Genomic DNA, 12,201 nt, shown 5'->3' with positions numbered 1-12,201 from the left:
TACTGTTTCTACCTCCGTATTTTAAAGAAATACATTGTATTTCCGGCTCCTGACTCCTCATTTGTGGACATGATCTACTGAGGTAGGATTGTGACAAACAGCAGTTACAGTGGCCCTCCATTGCCCTCCTCCTCATTCCCCTGTGGTTGCACTGACAGCTTTGGACACATTCACGGTCAGACTTGATGTTCCTGTGGTCAGGCACCATTTTCACAGCTCATGTGCCTTTCCTTGTATTATGCTTTGTTTTTCCTGGAGTTAATATTTGCTTTAGTTTTCATGACCTTTTCTTTTTTCTCATGCATTAGTTACATTTGTATTCAGTGTTTTCCATGTTTTACTGTTTTCTTGGCATTTCCATATGAATTTAAGTTCCTTACGTTAGTGGTTTCTGCTTGTGTGACTTTCTCTTGGGTGTGAGTCCTCAGTGCAGGATGCGATGCCGGCTGAATGCTTCCAGAGCACCTTTTGCAGTGTGAATGCCCGGGTGTGTAGGAAGCACCAGTTCCCCGAGCAGCCTCTCACCCGTGCTGTGTTCCTAGGCACTCTCCATGATGGGTTCTCAGATGCTTCACTGGCTTTGAGCTGTGCCCCAAAGCTTACACTGTGCAGGTGGGTTTTCTCCCCACTGGAAATCGCTGCATGTTTAATAAGCTTGGGGCGGTTGGTACGATTTCCATAAGGGTGAGTTTTTTCTCCAGCATCAATTCTTTGATGCATAAGGTCTGAATTCCTTTTGGGCGTAGGTGCCGTGTTTCCAGGATGCCTGCTGTGCGCAGCTGCATTGGAGTGCAGGTTTCAGCTTCTCACAGCCACACCTGGGTCCCTCCCTCCTCGGGTTTGGCTCTGTGGCGTCCTCTGCAGCAGCTGTGGGGGAATGGCCACGTTCTCAGTCTCTGTGGCGTCCCTCTGGGACCGTGTCCTGCCCCTGCCTGCATGGTTTCTGCTCCGGCCACCTGCGTGTCTGCCATCCTGAACTTTCCTCCCTTCACCTCTGCTCCAGGCCGCTCACCCGCCTCCTCCTGGCCGGGGTCCCCACCCTGGGTGCAGGAGCCTTCCTGCCGTCTGAGGAAAGGCTGATGCTGTGCATTTCCGTGACCATTTCTGAGAGAGCTTCTGAGGGAGCCTTCCTCCACCTTTCCTTGGTGATTGTGTAACTAGATGGAAGCCCTTTCCCCAGCTTGAGGGGGTTGCCCAAATGTCTTCTGTCTTCCAGGCTGAGGAATCCGCTACTGTGTGGGTTCCCTGTCCTGTGTGTGACCCGGATAACCTCACTCAGGTTCTCCTCCTTCCTGGGTGCTCTGAAGTTTCACCGTGAACCACCTTGCAGGGGCTCTTTTTATCTTTTTATTGATGCCCAGCCAGTTGTTGTCTCTTTCTCTCTGTTTTTTTTTTTTTTGGAGACAGAGTCTCGTTCTGTGGCCCGGGCTGGAGTGTAGTTGTGCCATTGCAGCTCACTGCAGCCTGACCTCCCAGGCTCAAGCAGTTCTCCCACCCCAGCCTCCTGAGTAGCTGGGACTATAGGCATGCACCACAGTGCCTGGCTGATTAAATTTTTTTTTTTTAATTAGAGACGTGGTCTTGCTATATTGCCCAGGCTAGTTTTGAACTACTGGGCTCAAGCAATTCTCCTGCCTTGGCTTCCCAAAATGGTGGGATTACAGGTGTGAGCCATCACTCCTGGCCTCTTTTTGTCTTTTTTTTTTTTTTTTAAAGACAGCTGTACTGAGATGTATTTTATATGAAGTCAGTGGATCTGTTTCCTTGAGGTTTGATAAGCAGTCGTTTGTTTAGCATTTGCCACGATCAAGGTAATGTTTCCATCACCCTCAACAAGCTCTTCCATGGTCCTTTGCAGTTAATCCTCTACCCCAATGCAGGTAACTACTCATCTGCCTTCTTCACTGTGGATTGGTTTTGATAAAAGTGAAGTTGTGTGGCACGTGCTCTTCTTGTGTTTGACTTCTTCCAGTGAACCAAGTGTTTCTGAGACTGGCGCGTGGCGCTGCGTCTGTCGGAAGTTCTGCTGGAGCTTGGTGGAGTTCCGTCGTGTGCATACCCTGGTTCGTTTATCCGTCCACCTGTTGACGGACACTTGGGTTGTTTCCAGTTTTTGCCGATTTTGAATAAAACGTCTAGGGACATTTGTGTGCAAGTCTCTGTGTGCAGATATATTTTTATTTCTCTCTCTCTTTTTTGTTTTTAGACGTAGTCTCACTCTGCCGCCCAGGCTAGAGGGTCAGTGGCGAGGTCTCGGCTCACTGCACCCTTCGCCTCCTGGGTTCAAGCAATTCTCTTGCCTCAGCCTCCGAGTAGCTGAGATTACAGTTGCCTGCCACCACATCTGGCTAATTTTTGTATTTTTAGTAGGGACGGAGTTTCACCATGTTGGCCAGGCTGGTCTTGAACTCCTGACCTCAGATGATCCACCCATCTTAGCCTCCCAAAGTGCTGGGATTACAGGTGTCAGCTGCTGTGCCCAGCCATATTTTTATTTCTCTAAGTAAAATTTAGGGTCATGTGATGAGTATATATAACTTAATATAAGTATGTGTAAGTTCAATCTTCAGAATAAATGGCCAAAATGTTTTCCAGTGATTGTAGCATTTAGAACCTCACTAGCAAGATAGAATTCCAGTTGCTCTACATTTGTTATCGTCCGTCTTTTCTCTTTAGCCCTTTGAGTGGATGTGTAACTGTCTCTCATTGTCGTTTTAATTTGTGTTTTCCTAAGATGCTTGTCTCCATTCTTTTGTGAGGTGCTTTTTCAAATATTTTGCCCAGTTTTTAACTGGGTTGTCTTATCAAGTTGCAGGAGTTTTTAGAAATGTATATATTGAGAATCAAGTGCCTTGTCAGATGTGTGTATCGTGAAGATCTTCTCCCAGGCTGGCCACCTTTTTGTTTCCTTAACAGTATCTGTTAAAAAGCAAAGGTTGGCAGGGTGTGGTGGTTCACACCTGTAATCACAGCACTTTAGGAGGCCGAGGCGGGCAGATTGCCTGAGGTCAGGAGTTCAAGACCAGCTTGGCCAAAAGTGGTGAAACCCTGTCTCTACTAAAAATACAAAAATTAGTCAGGCATGATGGCAGGCGCCTGTAATCCCAGCCACTTGGGAGACTGAGGCAGGCAAGACTTGAACCAGGGAGGTGGAGGTTGCAGTGAGCTGAGATCATGCCACTGCACTCTAGTCTGGATGACAGAGCAAGACTGTGTTTCAAAAACCAAGCAAAGGCTTTTAAAGTTTTCTTTGTAGCCTGATTTATCAGTATTTCCTTTTATGGTTTGTCCTTTTGTGTCTTATAGAAGAAATCTTGACCAACTCCAAGGTTGTGAGGAGTTTCTCCTATGTTTTCTTCTAGAAGTTTTATTGTTTTAGCTCTTACTTTTGCCTCTATGACCCATTTTGAGTTCATTTTTATGAATGATGTGAGGGAAGGGTTGAGATTCATTTTTTTCTTTATATAGATAGCAATTCTGAAACCATTTATGGAAGAGATTTTTCTTTCCTTATTGAATTACTTTGACAGCTTTGTTGAAAATCAGTAAACCGCATATATGTGAGTCTGTTTCTGGATTCTGTTCTGTTCCGCTGATGTTTGTGTCTGGTTTATAGGAATACTTGTAATTGGACAATGTTAAGTCTTCCAGCCATATCCTTTGTATTAAAAAATAATTGTTTTTGGCTGGGCGTGGTGGCTCACACCTGTAATCTCAGCGCTTTGAGCGGCTGAGGTGGGTGGGTCACTTGAGGTCAGGAGTTCAAGATCAGCCTGCCTAACATGGTGAAACCCCATCTCTACTTAAAATACAAAAAACTAGCCAGGCATGGTGGTGCATGCCTGTAATCCTAGCTACTCGGGAGGTTGAGACAGGAGAATCTCTTGAACCTGGGAAGCAGAGGTTGCAGTGAGCCGAGATCATGCCACTGCACTCCAGCCTGGGTGACAAGAGTCAAACTCCGTTTCAGGGAAAAAAAAAAATTGTTTTTACTATTCTAGATCCCCACAGACATGCTTGTATCACTCATTTTGTGTAGACTTGACAGCTTCACAGCTTCTCTCAGACATGTTTCATGGTTTTTCAGGGTAACGTTTTGTGTATAGTTTAACTTTATTCTCTTTTGTGTTTTGGATTCTGTTATAAATGGTGTTCTCCTAATTTCATTTTCCAGTTGTTTACTAGTCTGTAGAAATGTAATTAATAATTTGTATATTGACTTTATATTTTGTGACCTTGCTCAACTTATTTGTTCTAGTGGCATTGAGAAAATTCCTTAAGATTTTCTACGTATGTGATCATGTTGTCTGTGTATAAAGTCATTTGTATTGCTATTTAAGGTGTATGCTCTTTTTTAATTATAAAGGATTTTTTTTTTTTTTCCCTTATTGCACTGTTTAGTACCTCAGGTAGAATGTTGAATAGAATTGGTGAAAGAAGACATTTTTGTTTGTACTTAATCTTAGGGAATAAAGATTTACTGTATTAACTGTTGAAATGATGAATGTTGGTTGTAATTTTTTTTCATCGGTGCCCTTTATTAGGAGTTCCCTGCCTCTGTGCCCCCTCTTTTTTTTTTGAGACATGATCTCACCCTGTGGCCCAGGCTGGAGTACAGTGGTATGATCATAGCTCACTGTAGCCTCATCCTCCTGAGCTCAAGCAATCCTTCTGCCTCAGCCTCCTGAATAGCTGGGACTACAGGCACACACCACCACGCCTGGCTAAGTTTTAAAACAGTTTTTGTAGAGGGGATTTTTGCCATGTTGACCAGACTGATCTGGAACTCCTGAGCTCAAAGGATCCGCCCACCTCGGCCTCCGACCCCTGGCCAGGAGTTCCCTTCTATTTTGAGTTTGCTTAGGGTATTTTTTTCACGAATACATACTGAATTTTGTCAGATGCCTTTTCTGTATTTATTGAGATGATTATATGGCTTTTCATTTTTAGTGTGTTGGTACAATGATTTATGTTAATTGATTTTCAGATGTTGAACCAGCCCTTCCATCCCCAGGACAGATACAAATTGGTTGTGTTTATTATTTGTTTTGCATATTGATGGATCCTATTTGCTAATGTATTGTTGATGATTTTCGTGTCAATGTTCTTGGCAGATATTGGTCTGTAGTTTTTTTTCTCATAATGTATTTCTCTTGTTTTGGTGTCAGAGTAATGTGGGGCTAAAAAAGTGAGTTGGGAAGTATTAATAAAGTAAAAGGAAATTAAATATTAAATTGACTGGTAAAGCAATCTGGAAGTGGAGTTTTCCTAGAAGATTTTAATTATGAATTTAATTTCTTTAATATACATATGATAATAGATTTTCTATTTAGCATTGTGTCAGCTTTGGTAATTTGTGACTTTCAAGGGGTCAGTTTTATTTAAGTAGTTGAATTCATTGGCATAAGGTTTGTATTTCTTTATTTTCCTTTTAATATACCTGCGATCTCTAGTGACAGAGTCCTGTTTGTTTCCTGAGGTTGGCAATTTCTTTTATTTTTCTTTACGTTGATTAGTCCGATTTCTCAAGTTTATTAATCTTCTAAAAATCTGCTTTTAGTTTTTATTTTCTCTATTTAATACTTAATTTCCTTTTACCTTTATTATTATTTTATATTCTGGGTTTAATTTGTTCTCCTTGTCTAATTTTTTAAGGGGGGAGTTAGTTATTGAAGCCGGTTTTCATTTTTAAGAGGTATTTAAAGCTGTTGATTCCTCTCTAAGCAGTGCTTTAGCTGTGCGTTATATATTTTTGTAGGCCATGTCTTTCATCATTCTCTTTAAAATATTTTGTTTCTCCTGTGGGTTCTTGTTTTGTCACTGGGTTATCTAGAAGTCGGATGTTTAACTTCCAAACACTTAAAGAGAGGTTCTAGATAGCTTTTTGTGTTGTGATTTCTGGTTTAATTCTGTTGTCAGGGAACATACTCTGTGTGATTTTCAACCTTTTAAGTTTATTGGGACTTAGGGTCTGCCACGTGCCTTCCATTGCAGAATGTTTAATATGCATTTGAAAGAATATTCTGCTGTTTGAAGGTAGCGTGTCTTCAGTGTCAGTGCAGATTGGTTGTTGGTGGTGTTTGCGTCTCCTTCACCGTTTTCCTGTTTTTGGTCCTATTAATAGGTTAATCTGAGGAGGGTGGAAGGTCCTGAGCTGTGCGCTTGTAACCTGCCATTTGGTTCTGTCAGTTTTTGCTTTGTGTGTTTTCAAAGTCTGTTATGTTTACACATATTCATGTTTTTGATATTAGTTGATGAATTAACCCTTTTGTCATTATGAGGTGTCGCTTTTTATCACTGGTGATAATCGTTGTCCCAAAAGTCTACTTCATTTAATGTGGATGTGGATTCAAGAGTGCTTGTGAATAGTGGCTGCAGGGTGTGTTTCATTCCTTTCACTTTTAACCTCTCGTTGTCTTTCTCTTTAAAGTGAATTTTTTGTAGATGCTGTATAGTTGCTCTTGCTTTTTTATTCATCTGATAATCTCTTGGAGTGTTTAGACCAATTGCATTTAATGTGATTATCCATAAGGCTTGGTTTTACCATCTGGTCTGTTTCTGTTTATCTCTTTTCTTTTTCTTTCCTCTTTTAAGGCTTATTTTGGATTTTTTTTAGTATTCCCTTTTATCCTCCAGTATTGTGTCGGGGTTGCTTTAGGGTTCCTGTCTGCATCTTTAGACCATCGCAGGCTGCCTGCAAGTCAGAGTGATGCCACTGCACAAATAGAAGATGCGTCTTTTCCTTGCTGACCTTTGTGTCACTGTTGTCATTCATTTTGCTGCAAACCCAGCTGTGCTGTTACGGCTTTCTTTTGTCTTTTAAAGTATTTAAAAATTGAGAACAAAAGTCATTAATATTTATCCATATAATTTCCATTCTTCTTCTTAATTCCTTTGCATACATCAAGAGTTTCACACATTTTGGTCTCAGGACCTTTTCTTTTTTATTTTTCTTTTTATTTCTTTTTTTTTTGAGATGGAGTTTCGCTCTTGTTACCCAGGTTGGAGTGCAATGGCGTGATCTCGGTTCACTGCAACCTCCCCCTCCTGGGTTCAGGCAGTTCTCCTGCCAGCCTCCGGAGTAGCTGGGATTACAGGCGCCTGCCACTATGCCCAGCTAGTTTTGTATTTTTAGTAGAGATGGAGTTTCTCCATGTTGGTCAGGCTGGTCTCGAACTTCCGACCTCAGGTGATCCGCCCACCTTGGTCTCCTAAAGTGCTGGGATTACAGGCGTGAGCCACCGCGCCTCGCCAGGACCTCTTTATACTCTTAAATTGCTGTGGACCTCAGATAACTTTTTTTTTTTTTTTTGATAGAGATGGGGCCTTGCTGTGTTGCCCAGGCTGTTCTCAAACACCTGACCTCCAGCGAGCTTCCTGCCTTGATCTCCCAGAGTTCTGGGATTACAGGCATGAGCTAATGCGTCTTGCTGAACTTGTAAAGACAATTTTAATCTATCAGTGTTTGCCATACTAGAAGTTAAAAATCAGAAAGTTTAAAAATACTTATTTAAAAACAGTAAGTTGATTTCATATTAATACTAATAATGTTTTAGTGAAAAATAACTATTTTTCAAAACAAATTAGAAGGGGCTGTGTGTGGCTCACATCTGGAATCTCAGCACTTTGGTAGGCTGAGGTGGGAGGATTTCTTGAGCCCAGGAGTTCAAGACCATCCCTGACAACATGGTGAGAACCCATCTACAAAAATTATTAAAATTAACCAGGCATGGTGGTGTGTACCTGTAGTCCCAGCTACTTGGGAGACCGAAGCAGGAGGATTGCTTGAGCCAGGGAGATTGAGGCTGCAATGAGCCATGATCATGCCACTGCACTTCAGCCGGGGTGACAGGGTGAGACCCCCATCTCAGAATAAATTAAGGAAATAAATAAAGAAGATGGCAGTATTTTACAGTTTTGCAAGTGTCTTACTATCTGGCTTGCGAGAAGATAGCTGATTCTCCTATCTGCTTTTGCATTTAATCTGTTACAATATGTTGTTTTTGTTGAAGTTCATGAACAAAATCTGGCTTCATGTAGATATATAATTGGAAGAGGGGATAGTATTTTCAGTCTTTTCTGAGAAGTATGCAAATCTGTTTTTGCTGTTACACCAAAACTTGACAAACAATAGTTTCTCAAAGATTATTATGTGGAATTTGAAACTATCATCAATTAATGTTTTTAAAAATTTGAGAGATAATTCACATGCCATAAACTTCACTATTGTTAAAGTGTACTAGTCAGTGGATTTTTGTTTTGTTTTGTTTTTTTGGGGGAGAGAGAGAGAGAGAGAGAGAGAGAGAGAGACTCTGGCTCTGTCACCCAGGCTGGAGTGCCGTGGTGTGATCTTGGCTCACTGTCACCTCTGCCTCCTGAGTTCAAGGGATTCTCCTGCCTTAGGCTCCCGAGTAACTGAGATTACCGGTGTGTGGTACTATGCCTGGGTAATTTTTTTATTTTTTGTAGAGGCAAGGTTTTTGCCATGTTGGCCAAGCTTGTCTTGATATCCTGGCCTCAAGTGATCCGCCTGCCTTGGGCTCCCAAAGTGCTGGGATTACAGGTGTGAGCCATTGTGCCTGGCCTAGTCAGTGGTTTTTAATATATTCATAAGGATGTTGTATTAATCTGTTTTCACACTGCCTAAAGAACTGTCCAAGACTGGGTAATTTATAAAGAAAAGAGGTTTAATTGACTCAGTTCCACATGGCTGGGGAGGCCTCAGGAAACTTACAATCATGGCGGAAGGGAAAGAGGCACATCTTACATGGTGGCAGGTGTGAGAGAGCAAGCAAGAGTGGGGAAAACTGCCTTATAAAACCATCGGATCTTATGAGAGCTCACTCACTATCACAAGAACAGCATGGGGAAAACCTCCCCATGATCCAGTCACCTCCCACCTCGTCCCTCCCTCAACATGTGGGAATTATGGGGATTACAGTTTGAGGTAAGATTTGGGTGGGGACACAGAGCCGAACCATATCAGCTATATAGTCATCATCACTGGCTAATTCCAGAGCATTTTTATCACTCCCGAAAAACACTCTGTACCTATTAGCAGCCAGACCTCATTCCCTCCTCAGCCCCTGGCAACCACCAGTCTACTTCGTATCCATGGGTTTGCTCAGTCTGGATGGACAGTTTTCATGAATGGTATCATATAGTATGTGATCTTCCATGCCTGGCATCTTTCACGGAGCATGTTTCCAGGGTTCATCCGTGTTGTAGCGGGTGTCAGTGTTTCACTCCTTTTCATGCCTGAATAATATTCCACTGTGTGCTTACACCTTATTTTGTTTATTCATTTATCAATTGATGGGCATTTGTGGTGTTTCTGCGTTTTGGCTGTTGTGAATAATGCTGCTTTCGTGTACAAGTTTCCTATGTGAATACATGTTTTCATTTCTCTTGGGTATGTACGTGGGGTGGAATTGCTGGGTCATGTATTCATTCTGTGTTTAGCTTTTTGAGGATCTTCCAGACTGTCTTCCACAGCAGCTGTGCCATTTTACATTCCCACTAGCTGCATCTGAAGGTTCTAGTTTTCCCCATCCTTGCTAACATTTGTTATTTTCTGCCTTTTTTTTTTTTTTTTTGAGACAGAGTCTCACTCTTTCGCCCAGGCTGGAGTGCAGTGATGCGATCTCGGCTCGCTGCAACTTCTGCCCCCTGGGTTCAAGCAGTTCTCCTGCCTCAGCCTCTCAAGTAACTAGGATTACAGGTGTGGGCCGCCACGCCTAATTTTTATATTTTTTGTAGAGACAGGGTTTTGTCATGTTGCCCAGGCTGGTCTCGAACTCCTGAGCTTGAGAGATCCACCTGCTTTGGCCTCCCCAAGTGCTGGGATTACAGGTGTGGGCCACCGTGCCTGGCTGTATATCTTCTTTGGAGGAATTCATACCCTTTGCCTATTTAGAAATTGGATTGCCTTTTTATTATTGCATTGCTCTTTTGTAGATTCTGGGTACTAGATCAGTGAGTTTTTTATACTCTATTATTGCTATAGTAACCGTTTCTGGTTCCTGCATTCTTCCTGGACTTTTTACCCACCCAGGGTTTTGCACCTTCATGCTTTGGTCATTTGGAAAATTGTTTCACTGAGTTATGTAGATGTTCCAAATGTTGTCACACTTCATGTTACAGTATCAAAACTTATATTCTTTAATATCACCAATCTCGGCCGGGCGTGGTGGCTCATGCCTGTAATCCCAGCACTTTGGGAGGCCAAGGCAGGTGGCTCACGAGGTCAAGAGATCGAGAACATCCTGGCTAACACGGTGAAACCCCGTCTCTACTAAAAATGCAAAAAATTAGCGGGGCATGGTAGCGGGCGCCTGTAGTCCCAGCTACTCGGGAGGCTAAGGCAGGAGAACCCTGCCATGTGTGAACCCGGGAGGAGGAGCTTGCAGTGAGCCGAGATCGTGCCACTGCACTCCAGCCTGGGCAACAGAGCGAGACACCGTCTCAAAAAAAAAAAAAAAAAAAAATTTGTCAATCTCATCAGAAAAGCCTTTATATATTAGGAAGTTATCTAGCTTTTGGTGGCAGAAATAAGTTTTCCAAAATTTAATTTTTTTTTTCTGAAATTCATATTTTATTACTGGAAACAAGTAGTTTTCCTTTAGTGACAGACATTCATTAAAAAAAAAAAAAACACTTCTTTGGTTTTTTGTTGATGTCTTAACACGTTTGCAAATATGAATAACTGATTTGCTAGTGGCTCAGCTTGTAACTCAAGTCAGGTGCACAGATGCATGTCTCAAGGTCACTGTTGTCATTTGGTCCACAGGAGAGGTGCTTGGTGCCTGCTGACCATGTGGTCACGGAATACAAAATAAATTGTACGATAAGGTAGAGATTTAATAAAACTGTTTTCCATCTGTATCGTTTCCTTCAGCCCAAAAAACTTCTTTTAGCTTTTTTTTTTTTTTTTTTTTTTCTACAGGCAGTTCTACTGAATTCTCTCAGCTTTTTCTTTTCTGAAAAAGACATTATTTTGCTTTCATTTTCCAAAGATATGGCTGGATATAAAATTTTACGTTGTCTGAATTTTCTTTCAGGTGAAAATGTGGCTCCATTCTGTGGTGCTGCTGGGGTTGCTTTGTGAGATGAGGTGGGACTGGGCTGACAGTTCTTGCTCCAACTGTGTTAGACACTGACTCAACTGTTGTCTTGTCTGCAGCCTTGTCTCTGGTCTGAGGATGGGAGGCATCTTGGGGGTGTTTGCACGGCCCCTGCCTGGCATCTCTTCCCCAGCACTGGGACTGCACTGACTCTGCTCTGTGTAGCTTTCCCTTGCTTATAGGGTTCCCCTCTTTCCTTCTTTGTCCTGTGGATTTTCAACTTTTAGATTTTCTTTTCTGTGTTGTTTTTACAGGGATCAGAGTTACAAGCAAATGTTTGATTTACTATGTTTAGTCTTCTTGATTTTTTGGTAATGTATAATTATATTTTCCTTTAAAATGTTAGTTTCATTAAAAATTTCAAATTAATTTGCACTTTAAGAAGGGTGTGTTTTTACATGGTGCTTTTTTAGTGGCTTTGACTTTCCTCCAAAAATGTGACTATTTGTTTCATGTTATGTATTGGTATTTTCATTCATTTTCTTGATTAGATTTTCCAAAGGCCTTTTTTTTTTAAAAAAAAAAAAGAGAGACAGGGTCTTGCTGTGTTGCCCAGGCTGGCCTCCAGTTTTTGGGCCCAAATGATCCTCGTGCCTCAGCCTTCCGAGTAGCTGAGATTATACGTGTGAGCAGCCACACTCGTCCTTTACGAAGGACTCTTTCAATCATGCATACAAAACTTCGTTGTGGATTTAAATATCCTTTCTTCTACTTTCTCGTTGATTGAATTTTACATTATCTATATTGATTTTTTTGTCTTTTTTTTTAGTTTTAAAGACACTCTTCGTTCTCCTGATTTGATGTGCATGGTGGACTCCCTTGTCTGTGTTGTTTGATGACGAAGCATTCAGCTCTGTGCCTTTTCGTCTGATCATGGCTTTTACCTCCTCCCTTTAAGCACTGCTGAGTGTGTTTTCCGTACTTCATAATTGCAATTTTGATACTGAGTTAGGAATTAACAGGAGAGAATACTTAAATTTCTAAGAAGTTGAAGTAATTTGTAAGGGGTTTATAGTTAAACTTTTATAATTAGATTTGATTTGGTATGATTTTTGCATGGTCTGGGATGTGTGACCTG

The 12,201-nt window shown here is 41.7% G+C and overlaps 1 protein-coding gene across 7 annotated transcripts in view; it reads left to right on the top strand.

Moving 5' to 3' along the window:
• The window catches only part of LOC105471912 (calmodulin regulated spectrin associated protein 1), a 98,094-nt gene that overhangs the window by 29,712 nt on the left and 56,181 nt on the right, over positions 1-12,201 (top strand). The gene's annotated exons all lie outside the window — the stretch shown is intronic.

This window comes from Macaca nemestrina, chromosome 14 (genome assembly GCF_043159975.1).
Source record: "Macaca nemestrina isolate mMacNem1 chromosome 14, mMacNem.hap1, whole genome shotgun sequence".
NCBI classification, from domain to species: Eukaryota; Metazoa; Chordata; class Mammalia; order Primates; family Cercopithecidae; genus Macaca; species Macaca nemestrina.
The sequence above is the reverse complement of the archived record's forward strand: the minus strand, read 5'-3'. Positions and strand labels throughout refer to the sequence as shown.